The following is an 11,815-nucleotide window of genomic DNA, read 5'->3' as shown; positions in this document are numbered from 1 at the left end:
TCTCTCTCTCTCTCTCTCTCTCTCTCTCTCTCTCTCTCTCTCTCTCTCTCCCCCCACCTCTCTCTCTCTCCACCACAACAACCTCTGTAAACCCGTAGAGGCAGGGAGGGGAGGAGGAAGAGAGTTTAATCCAAGCAGATTATGCTGTAAACTGTCCGAGGGGAAGGAGTGGAAGTGGGGAAGAGATATGCTGTCTGGCTGCTACAGTAACTTCCAGTGTCTGGGCGGTAGCATCCGGCAGTGTTCTGTCTCCTACTAAACCTCTCTCCCTGAGCCTTGAGCCACGGCCCTAAAACTACGCCCTTCGTCCCTCGGCCCTCAGCACGGACTACCCAGGGGCCTCTTTTCTAACACCCCATTTAGAGCCTACTGAGAAGGGATTACAACATTGGTCTGTTAGGGACAGCGTTTCCTGTAGTTACAGCTGAGACATTTGGAAGTTTATTCTTTGGAGGAGGAAGTATGATCTCTTGTTCGTTGGAATAGGATCTTTGGTGGCAGAACTTTTCTTGGATTTGATTTTTGTATTTTTATTTGAAGAAAGAAGTTGAACACCTCCTGGTTTCTCCTCTTCTTTCCCCGTGGACGTGTTTATTGGAGGTAGAGAAGCGAGGGAGGGAGCAGCATGGAGGAGTGAAGCAGACGGAGGTATGGATTGATGAAGAGAAGGTGGAGAGAAAGAGCCTGGTCTAGTGATGTGGTATACAATGTTGATTTTGGGGCAGTAACTCTCAGAACCGCAAATGAGATAAGCTTGGTAGTGTGGATGTTATCCCTAGTGTACACTTGGTAGTGTGGATGTTATCCCTAGTGTACACTTGGTAGTGTGGATGTTATCCCTAGTGTACACTTGGTAGTGTGCCTGTTAACCCTAGTGTACACTTGGTAGTGTGGATGTTATCCCTAGTGTACACTTGGTAGTGTGCCTGTTAACCCTAGTGTACACTTGGTAGTGTGCGTGTTATCCCTAGTGTACACTTGGTAGTTTGGATGTTATCTCTAGTGTACACTTGATAGTGTGCATGTTATCTCTAGTGTACACTTGGTAGTGTGCATGTTAACCCTCTTATAAAGAGGCAGTCATGTTGCTTGTACAGGGTGGTCTTCTCCCTGACTTCCTGAGTCTCTAGGGAATAGACAACACTGTCAGGTCCTCCTTCTCCCCGACTTCCTGAGTCTCTAGGGAATAGACAACACTGTCAGGTCCTCCTTCTCCCTGACTTCCTGAGTCTCTAGGGAATAGACAACACTGTCAGGTCCTCCTTCTCCCTGACTTCCTGAGTCTCTAGGGAATAGACAACACTGTCAGGTCCTCCTTCTCCCTGACTTCCTGAGTCTCTAGGGAATAGACAACACTGTCAGGTCCTCCTTCTCCCTGACTTCCTGAGTCTCTAGAATAGACAACACTGTCAGGTCCTCCTTCTCCCTGACTTCCTGAGTCTCTAGGGAATAGACAACACTGTCAGGTCCTCCTTCTCCCTGACTTCCTGAGTCTCTAGGGAATAGACAACACTGTCAGGTCCTCCTTCTCCCTGACTTCCTGAGTCTCTAGGAATAGACAACACTGTCAGGTCCTCCTTCTCCCTGACTTCCTGAGTCTCTAGGAATAGACAACACTGTCAGGTCCTCCTTCTCCCTGACTTCCTGAGTCTCTAGGGGAATAGACAACACTGTCAGGTCCTCCTTCTCCCTGACTTCCTGAGTCTCTAGGGAATAGACAACACTGTCAGGTCCTCCTTCTCCTGACTTCCTGAGTCTCTAGGAATAGACAACACTGTCAGGTCCTCCTTCTCCCTGACTTCCTGAGTCTCTAGGGAATAGACAACACTGTCAGGTCCTCCTTCTCCCTGACTTCCTGAGTCTCTAGGAATAGACAACACTGTCAGGTCCTCCTTCTCCCTGACTTCCTGAGTCTCTAGGGAATAGACAACACTGTCAGGTCCTCCTTCTCCCTGACTTCCTGAGTCTCTAGGGAATAGACAACACTGTCAGGTCCTCCTTCTCCCTGACTTCCTGAGTCTCTAGGGAATAGACAACACTGTCAGGTCCTCCTTCTCCCTGACTTCCTGAGTCTCTAGGGAATAGACAGCACTGTCAGGTCCTCCTTGTCCCTGACTTCCTGAGTCTCTAGGGAATAGACAACACTGTCAGGTCCTCCTTCTCCCTGACTTCCTGAGTCTCTAGGGAATAGACAACACTGTCAGGTCCTCCTTCTCCCTGACTTCCTGAGTCTCTAGGGAATAGACAACACTGTCAGGTCCTCCTTCTCCCCGACTTCCTGAGTCTCTAGGGAATAGACAACACTGTCAGGTCCTCCTTGTCCCTGACTTCCTGAGTCTCTAGGGAATAGACAACACTGTCAGGTCCTCCTTCTCCCTGACTTCCTGAGTCTCTAGGGAATAGACAACACTGTCAGGTCCTCCTTCTCCCTGACTTCCTGAGTCTCTAGGGAATAGACAACACTGTCAGGTCCTCCTTCTCCCCGACTTCCTGAGTCTCTAGGGAATAGACAACACTGTCAGGTCCTCCTTCTCCCTGACTTCCTGAGTCTCTAGGGAATAGACAACACTGTCAGGTCCTCCTTGTCCCTGACTTCCTGAGTCTCTAGGGAATAGACAACACTGTCAGGTCCTCCTTCTCCCACTGACTTCCTGAGTCTCTAGGAATAGACAACACTGTCAGGTCCTCCTTCTCCCTGACTTCCTGAGTCTCTAGGGAATAGACAACACTGTCAGGTCCTCCTTCTCCCTGACTTCCTGAGTCTCTAGGGAATAGACAACACTGTCAGGTCCTCCTTCTCCCTGACTTCCTGAGTCTCTAGGGAATAGACAACACTGTCAGGTCCTCCTTCTCCCTGACTTCCTGAGTCTCTAGGGAATAGACAACACTGTCAGGTCCTCCTTCTCCCTGACTTCCTGAGTCTATAGGGAATAGACAACACTGTCAGGTCCTCCTTCTCCCCGACTTCCTGAGAATATACAGAGTCCTGCTGCGTTGTTGTTTGTTTGAATACAGTACATCTGATAAAAACACAGTGGGTCGACCCCTGCAGATGCTGTCCGAGGGGTCGTCAGCAACCATTGTGATGCGCTGTCGGAACGCCGGCGGTTGGAACGTTGGTGTCGGTGCCGGGATGACACGCATCACCACCCTGTGGATTATCTGGACCAGCTGGCTCTGCTTGACGGCCAACGGACAGATGAAGATACCGCCGGAAACGTGAGTACCCAAACCATGACCTCACAGCCCTCTACTGTCAGTAGAATAGTACTGTCTATCTGTAACGTGAGTACCCAAACCATGACCTCACAGCCTTCTACTGTCAGTAGTACTGTATACCTGTAACGTGAGTACCCAAATCATGACCTCACAGCCCTCTACTGTCAGTAGAATAGTACTGTCTACCTGTAACGTGAGTACCCAAACCATGACCTCACAGCCTTCTACTGTCAGTAGTACTGTATACCTGTAACGTGAGTACCCAAATCATGACCTCACAGCCCTCTACTGTCAGTAGAATAGTACTGTCTATCTGTAACGTGAGTACCCAAACCATGACCTCACAGCCCTCTACTGTCAGTAGAATAGTACTGTCTATCTGTAACGTGAGTACCCAAACCATGACCTCACAGCCCTCTACTATCAGTAGAATAGTACTGTCTACCTGTAACGTGAGTACCCAAACCATGACCTCACAGCCCTCTACTGTCAGTAGAATAGTACTGTCTACCTGTAACGTGAGTACCCAAACCATGACCTCACAGCCCTCTACTGTCAGTAGAATAGTACTGTCTATCTGTAACGTGAGTACCCAAACCATGACCTCACAGCCCTCTACTATCAGTAGAATAGTACTGTCTATCTGTAACGTGAGTACCCAAACCATGACCTCACAGCCCTCTACTGTCAGTAGAATAGTACTGTCTATCTGTAACGTGAGTACCCAAACCATGACCTCACAGCCTTCTACTGTCAGTAGTACTGTATACCTGTAACGTGAGTACCCAAATCATGACCTCACAGCCCTCTACTGTCAGTAGAATAGTACTGTCTACCTGTAACGTGAGTACCCAAACCATGACCTCACAGCCTTCTACTATCAGTAGAATAGTACTGTCTATCTGTAACGTGAGTACCCAAACCATGACCTCACAGCCCTCTACTATCAGTAGAATAGTACTGTCTACCTGTAACGTGAGTACCCAAACCATGACCTCACAGCCCTCTACTGTCAGTAGAATAGTACTGTCTACCTGTAACGTGAGTACCCAAACCATGACCTCACAGCCCTCTACTGTCAGTAGAATAGTACTGTCTATCTGTAACGTGAGTACCCAAACCATGACCTCACAGCCCTCTACTATCAGTAGAATAGTACTGTCTACCTGTAACGTGAGTACCCAAACCATGACCTCACAGCCCTCTACTGTCAGTAGAATAGTACTGTCTATCTGTAACGTGAGTACCCAAACCATGACCTCACAGCCTTCTACTGTCAGTAGTACTGTATACCTGTAACGTGAGTACCCAAATCATGACCTCACAGCCCTCTACTGTCAGTAGAATAGTACTGTCTACCTGTAACGTGAGTACCCAAACCATGACCTCACAGCCCTCTACTATCAGTAGAATAGTACTGTCTATCTGTAACGTGAGTACCCAAACCATGACCTCACAGCCCTCTACTATCAGTAGAATAGTACTGTCTACCTGTAACGTGAGTACCCAAACCATGACCTCACAGCCCTCTACTGTCAGTAGAATAGTACTGTCTACCTGTAACGTGAGTACCCAAACCATGACCTCACAGCCCTCTACTGTCAGTAGAATAGTACTGTCTATCTGTAACGTGAGTGCCCAAACCATGACCTCACAGCCCTCTACTATCAGTAGAATAGTACTGTCTATCTGTAACGTGAGTACCCAAACCATGACCTCACAGCCCTCTACTATCAGTAGAATAGTACTGTCTACCTGTAACGTGAGTACCCAAACCATGACCTCACAGCCCTCTACTGTCAGTAGAATAGTACTGTCTATCTGTAACGTGAGTACCCAAACCATGACCTCACAGCCCTCTACTGTCAGTAGAATAGTACTGTCTATCTGTAACGTGAGTACCCAAACCATGACCTCTCAGCCTTCTACTGTCAGTAGTACTGTATACCTGTAACGTGAGTACCCAAATCATGACCTCACAGCCCTCTACTGTCAGTAGAATAGTACTGTCTACCTGTAACGTGAGTACCCAAACCATGACCTCACAGCCTTCTACTGTCAGTAGTACTGTATACCTGTAACGTGAGTACCCAAATCATGACCTCACAGCCTCTACTGTCAGTAGAATAGTACTGTCTACCTGTAACGTGAGTACCCAAACCATGACCTCACAGCCCTCTACTATCAGTAGTACTGTATACCTGTAGTTCAAGTTATTCAACACTGTCAGTAGAATAGTACTGTATATCTATAGTTCATGTTATTCAACACTGTCAGTAGAATAGTACTGTCTACCTATAGTTCATGTTATTCAACACTGTCAGTAGAATAGTACTGTCTATCTGTAACGTGAGTACCCAAACCATGACCTCACAGCCCTCTACTGTCAGTAGAATAGTACTGTCTATCTGTAACGTAGTGCCCAAACCATGACCTCACAGCCCTCTACTATCAGTAGAATAGTACTGTCTACCTGTAACGTGAGTACCCAAACCATGACCTCACAGCCCTCTACTGTCAGTAGAATAGTACTGTCTACCTGTAACGTGAGTCCCAAACCATGACCTCACAGCCCTCTGCTGTCAGTAGAATAGTACTGTCTATCTGTAACGTGAGTACCCAAACCATGACCTCACAGCCCTCTACTATCAGTAGAATAGTACTGTCTATCTGTAACGTGAGTACCCAAACCATGACCTCACAGCCCTCTACTGTCAGTAGAATAGTACTGTCTATCTGTAACGTGAGTACCCAAACCATGACCTCACAGCCTTCTACTGTCAGTAGTACTGTATACCTGTAACGTGAGTACCCAAACCATGACCTCACAGCCTTCTACTGTCAGTAGTACTGTATACCTGTAACGTGAGTACCCAAATCATGACCTCACAGCCCTCTACTGTCAGTAGAATAGTACTGTCTACCTGTAACGTGAGTACCCAAACCATGACCTCACAGCCCTCTACTATCAGTAGTACTGTATACCTGTAGTTCAAGTTATTCAACACTGTCAGTAGAATAGTACTGTATATCTATAGTTCATGTTATTCAACACTGTCAGTAGAATAGTACTGTCTACCTATAGTTCATGTTATTCAACACTGTCAGTAGAATAGTACTGTCTATCTGTAACGTGAGTACCCAAACCATGACCTCACAGCCCTCTACTATCAGTAGAATAGTACTGTCTACCTGTAGTTCATGTTATTCAACACTGTCAGTAGAATAGTACTGTCTACCTGTAGTTCATGTTATTCAACACTGTCAGTAGAATAGTACTGTCTACCTGTAGTTCATGTTATTCAACACTGTCAGTAGAATAGTACTGTCTATCTATAGTTCATGTTATTCAACACTGTCAGTAGAATAGTACTGTCTACCTGTAGTTCATGTTATTCAACACTGTCAGTAGAATAGTACTGTCTACCTGTAGTTCATGTTATTCAACACTGTCAGTGTGCTCTGCTATAGCCCCAGTTAAACTGTGCATCACAAAGGTTACTGGGTTCAACATACAGTAGATTTCTCCTGGAGCTGAGAAGTAGGACTGAAGAGGAGGGATGTTGCTAGGTGTGTTACACACAGAGGGGGGTGTGTGGTTACATAGTGTTTGTGTGTGCTGTTCCACTGTTAGACAGAGGGGGGGTTACATAGTGTTTGTGTGCTGCCCAGGAGACTCCTCGTGGACACACTGTCCTGAGAGAGAGTAATTAGAGAGAGATAGCTAGCGAGAGAGAGATAGTCACTACTCTCCCCCCTCCCCTAGTCACTACTCTCCCCTCCTCCCTAGTCACTACTCTCTCCTCCCCTAGTCACTACTCTCCCTCCCTCCCCTAGTCACTACTCTCCTCTCCCCTCCCTCCCCCTAGTCACTACTCTCCTCTCCCCTCCCCTAGTCACTACTCTCCCCTCCCCTCCCTAGTCACTACTCTCCTCTCTCCTCCCCTAGTCACTACTCTTCCCTCCCCCTCCCTAATCACTACTCTCCCTCCCCCTCCCTAGTCACTACTCTCCTCTCCTCCCTCCCTAGTCACTACTCTCCTCTCCCCTCCCTAGTCACTACTCTCCCTCCCCTCCCTAGTCACTACTCTCCTCTCTCCTCCCCTAGTCACTACTCTCCCTCCCCTCCCTAGTCACTACTCTCCCTCCCCTCCCTAGTCACTACTCTCCCCTCCCCCTCCCCTAGTCACTACTCTCCTCTCCTCTCCCCTCCCTAGTCACTACTCTCCCTCCCTCCCCTAGTCACTACTCTCCCTCCCCTAGTCACTACTCTCCTCTCCCCTCCCTAGTCACTACTCTCCCTCCCTCCCTAGTCACTACTCTCCCTCCCTCCCTAGTCACTACTCTCCTCTCCCTCCCCCTAGTCACTACTCTCCCTCCCTCCCTAGTCACTACTCTCCTCTCCTCTCCCCTCCCTAGTCACTACTCTCCTCTCCCTCCCCTCCCTAGTCACTACTCTCCCTCCCCTCCCCCCTAGTCACTCTCTCTCCCTCCCTAGTCACTACTCTACTCTCCCCTCCCCTAGTCACTACTCTCCTCTCCCCTCCCTAGTCACTACTCTCCTCTCCCTCCCTAGTCACTACTCTCCTCCCCTCCCTAGTCACTACTCTCCTCCCCTCCCTAGTCACTACTCTCCTCTCCTCTCCCCTCCCCTAGTCACTACTCTCCCTCCCCTCCCTAGTCACTACTCTCCCCTCCCTAGTCACTACTCTCCTCTCCCCTCCCCTAGTCACTACTCTCCCCTCCCTCCCCTAGTCACTACTCTCCTCTCCTCTCCCTCCCCTAGTCACTACTCTCCCTCCCTCCCCTAGTCACTACTCTCCCCTCCCTAGTCACTACTCTCCTCTCCCTCCCTAGTCACTACTCTCTCCCCTCCCTAGTCACTACTCTCCTCCCCCTCCCCTAGTCACTACTCTCTCCTCTCCCCTCCCCTAGTCACTACTCTCCCTCCCCTCCCTAGTCACTACTCTCTCCCTCTCCCTCCCCTAGTCACTACTCTCCTCTCCCCTCCTCCCTAGTCACTACTCTCCCCCCTCCCCTCCCCTAGTCACTACTCTCCCCTCCCTAGTCACTCTCTACTCTCCCCTCCCTAGTCACTACTCTCCTCTCCCCCCCTCCCCAGTCACTACTCTCCTCTCCCCTAGTCACTACTCTCCTCCCTCCCCTAGTCACTACTCTCCTCTCCCTCCCTCCCCTAGTCACTACTCTCCTCTCCCCTCCCTCCCTAGTCACTACTCTCCTCTCCCCTCCTCCCCTAGTCACTACTCTCATCTCCTCCCCTAGTCACTACTCTCCTCTCCCCTCCCCTCCCCCTAGTCACTACTCTCCTCTCCCTCCCTCCCTAGTCACTACTCTCCCCTCCCTAGTCACTACTCTCCTCTCCCCTCCCCTAGTCACTACTCTCCTCTCCCCTCCCCCAGTCACTACTCTCCCTCTCCTCCCTAGTCACTACTCTCCTCTCCCTCCCTCCCTAGTCACTACTCTCCTCTCCCCTCCCTAGTCACTACTCTCCTCTCCCCCCCTCCCTAGTCACTACTCTCCTCTCCCCTCCCTCCCCTCCCCTAGTCACTACTCTCCCCTCCCCTAGTCACTACTCTCCTCTCCCTCCCTAGTCACTACTCTCCTCTCCCCTCCCCTAGTCACTACTCTCCTCTCCCTCCCCTCCCCTAGTCACTACTCTCCTCTCCCTCCCTCCCTAGTCACTACTCTCCTCTCCCTCCCTAGTCACTACTCTCCTCTCCCCTCCCTCCCTAGTCACTACTCTCCTCTCCCTCCCTCCCCTAGTCACTACTCTGCTCTCCCCTCCTCCCCTAGTCACTACTCTCCTCTCCCCTCCCCTCCCCTAGTCACTACTCTCCTCTCCCCTCCTCCCTAGTCACTACTCTCCTCTCCCTCCCCTCCCTAGTCACTACTCTCCTCTCCCTCCCCTAGTCACTACTCTCCTCTCTCCTCCCTAGTCACTACTCTCCTCTCCCCTCCCTAGTCACTACTCTCTCTCTCTCCTCCCCCTAGTCACTACTCTCCTCTCCCCTCCCCCTAGTCACTACTCTCCTCTCTCCTCCCCTAGTCACTACTCTCCCCTCCCTAGTCACTACTCTCCTCTCCCCCCCTAGTCACTACTCTCCCCTCCACTAGTCACTACTCTCCTCTCTCCTCCCTAGTCACTACTCTCCTCTCTCCTCCCCTAGTCACTACTCTCCTCTCCCCCTCCCTAGTCACTACTCTCCTCTCCCTCCCCTCCCTAGTCACTACTCTCCTCTCCCTCCCCTCCCCTAGTCACTACTCTCCTCTCCCTCCCTAGTCACTACTCTCCTCTCCCTCCCCTAGTCACTACTCTCCTCTCTCTCCCCTCCCCTAGTCACTACTCTCCTCTCTCCTCCCCTCCCCTAGTCACTACTCTCCTCTCCCCTCCCTCCCCTAGTCACTACTCTCACTACTCTCCCCTCCTCCCTAGTCACTACTCTCCTCTCTCCTCCCTAGTCACTACTCTCCCCTCCCCCTAGTCACTACTCTCCTCTCTCCTCCTCTAGTCACTACTCTCCTCTCTCCTCCCCTAGTCACTACTCTCCTCTCCCTCCCTAGTCACTACTCTCTCCTCCCTAGTCACTACTCTCCTCTCCCCTCCCCTAGTCACTACTCTCCTCTCTCCCCTAGTCACTACTCTCCTCTCCCTCCCTAGTCACTACTCTCCTCCTCCCCTAGTCACTACTCTCCTCTCCCTCCCTAGTCACTACTCTCCTCTCCTCCCTAGTCACTACTCTCCTCTCTCCTCCCTAGTCACTACTCTCCTCTCCCTCCCTAGTCACTACTCTCTCCTCCCCTAGTCACTACTCTCCTCTCCCCTCCCTAGTCACAACTCTCCTCTCCCCTCCCCTAGTCACTACTCTCCTCTCTCCTCCCCTAGTCACTACTCTCCTCTCCCTCCCCTAGTCACTACTCTCTCTCCTCCCCTAGTCACTACTCTCCTCTCCCTCCCTAGTCACTACTCTCCTCTCTCCTCCCCTAGTCACTACTCTCCTCTCCCCTCCCTAGTCACTACTCTCCTCTCCCCTCCCTAGTCACTACTCTCCTCTCTCCTCCCCTCCCCTAGTCACTACTCTCCTCTCCCCTCCCTAGTCACTACTCTCTCCTCCCTAGTCACTACTCTCCTCTCCCCTCCCCTAGTCACAACTCTCCTCTCCCCTCCCCTAGTCACTACTCTCCTCTCTCCTCCCCTAGTCACTACTCTCCTCTCCCCTCCCCCTAGTCACTACTCTCTCCTCCCCTAGTCACTACTCTCCTCTCCCCTCCCTAGTCACTACTCTCCTCTCTCCTCCCTAGTCACTACTCTCCTCTCCCCTCCCTAGTCACTACTCTCCTCTCTCCTCCCCTAGTCACTACTCTCCTCTCCCCTCCCCTAGTCACTACTCTCCTCTCCCCTCCCTAGTCACTACTCTCCTCTCCCTCCCCTAGTCACTACTCTCCTCTCCCTCCCCTAGTCACTACTCTCTCTCCCTAGTCACTACTCTCAGTCCCAGTCCTCGCTGGTGGTTTAGTCACACACACGCACGCACATACATACATACATACATACATACATACATACATACATACATACATACATACATACATACATACATACATACATACATACATACATACATACATACATACATACATACATACATACATACATACATACATACATACACACACACACACACACACACACACACATACATACATTCATAAAGTACCTTGTGGCCCCACCACTCTAATGAGAATAAATTAATTTCCAAGAACCATCTGTTGTAAGTATACCAGAACAAAACAGTTGTTGCTCCAGTACAGTTAGTAGCTAATATAACACAGGCTATATTGTGAGCTCATTAGGAAATGTCTTTGACCCAATACCATGAATCAGAGAGAAGCTCAATTCATCAATCAAATGTCTTCTGTTAAGCTCTTTTGTCTCATCAGCAGTTTGTTTACAGATCCCCAGCCGAAAACCCCCAAAGAGCAAGCCAAGCAGAGGCTAGGAAACACTCCCTAAAATGCAGGAACCTAGAAAGGAACCTGGAGAGGAAACTAGTTGTGTTTTGAATAAATTAATTCTGAAGAACCAGGCAGGTGCTGTTGCCATGGACTATTGAATAAATTGACAGTAAACTGAGCTCTTCTATTGGGCCAATTGTACTTGAATTGTATTTGGGTTTTTACAAAGCTTCCACTCATTTCCTGTATTTCCTTTCTGTTTTTCAGGGTTCAGCAATGGGCCGTCTCTTATGGAAAACAAATCATTGCTCTTTCAACAAAATACTCTGGTGCTCTGCTGCTCCAAAAAGGTGACCCACAGAAACATCTCTGATTTAGAGGTGTGTGTGTGTGTGTGTGTGTGTGTGTGTGTGTGTGTGTGTGTGTGTGTGTGTGTGTGTGTGTGTGTGTGTGTGTGTGTGTGTGTGTGTGTGTGTGTGTGTGTGTGTGTGTGTGTGTGTGGAGGGGCTTCCCTGCAGGGTGAGCTCAGCCCAATCAAAGAGAGAAGGGCAGCAAGATAACAATTTGTATGATCACTGCTGTTTGTGTTTGTTGAATGGAGACTGTGTTTGTGGGTGGAGAC

General features: G+C 49.9%; 1 long non-coding RNA gene across 1 annotated transcript; it reads left to right on the top strand.

Moving 5' to 3' along the window:
- The first annotated feature begins 337 nt into the window (after positions 1-337).
- On the top strand, positions 338-11,537 carry LOC124028464. Its single transcript, XR_006837593.1, has 3 exons — positions 338-648; positions 3,053-3,219; positions 11,461-11,537. It is a non-coding gene; the product is annotated as an uncharacterized LOC124028464 (long non-coding RNA).
- Positions 11,538-11,815: the final 278 nt, after the last annotated feature.

This window comes from Oncorhynchus gorbuscha, unplaced genomic scaffold, assembly GCF_021184085.1.
Source record: "Oncorhynchus gorbuscha isolate QuinsamMale2020 ecotype Even-year unplaced genomic scaffold, OgorEven_v1.0 Un_scaffold_4228, whole genome shotgun sequence".
NCBI lineage: Eukaryota > Metazoa > Chordata > Actinopteri > Salmoniformes > Salmonidae > Oncorhynchus > Oncorhynchus gorbuscha.
Note: the sequence above shows the minus strand (reverse complement) of the source record. Positions and strands in the feature narration are given on the sequence as shown.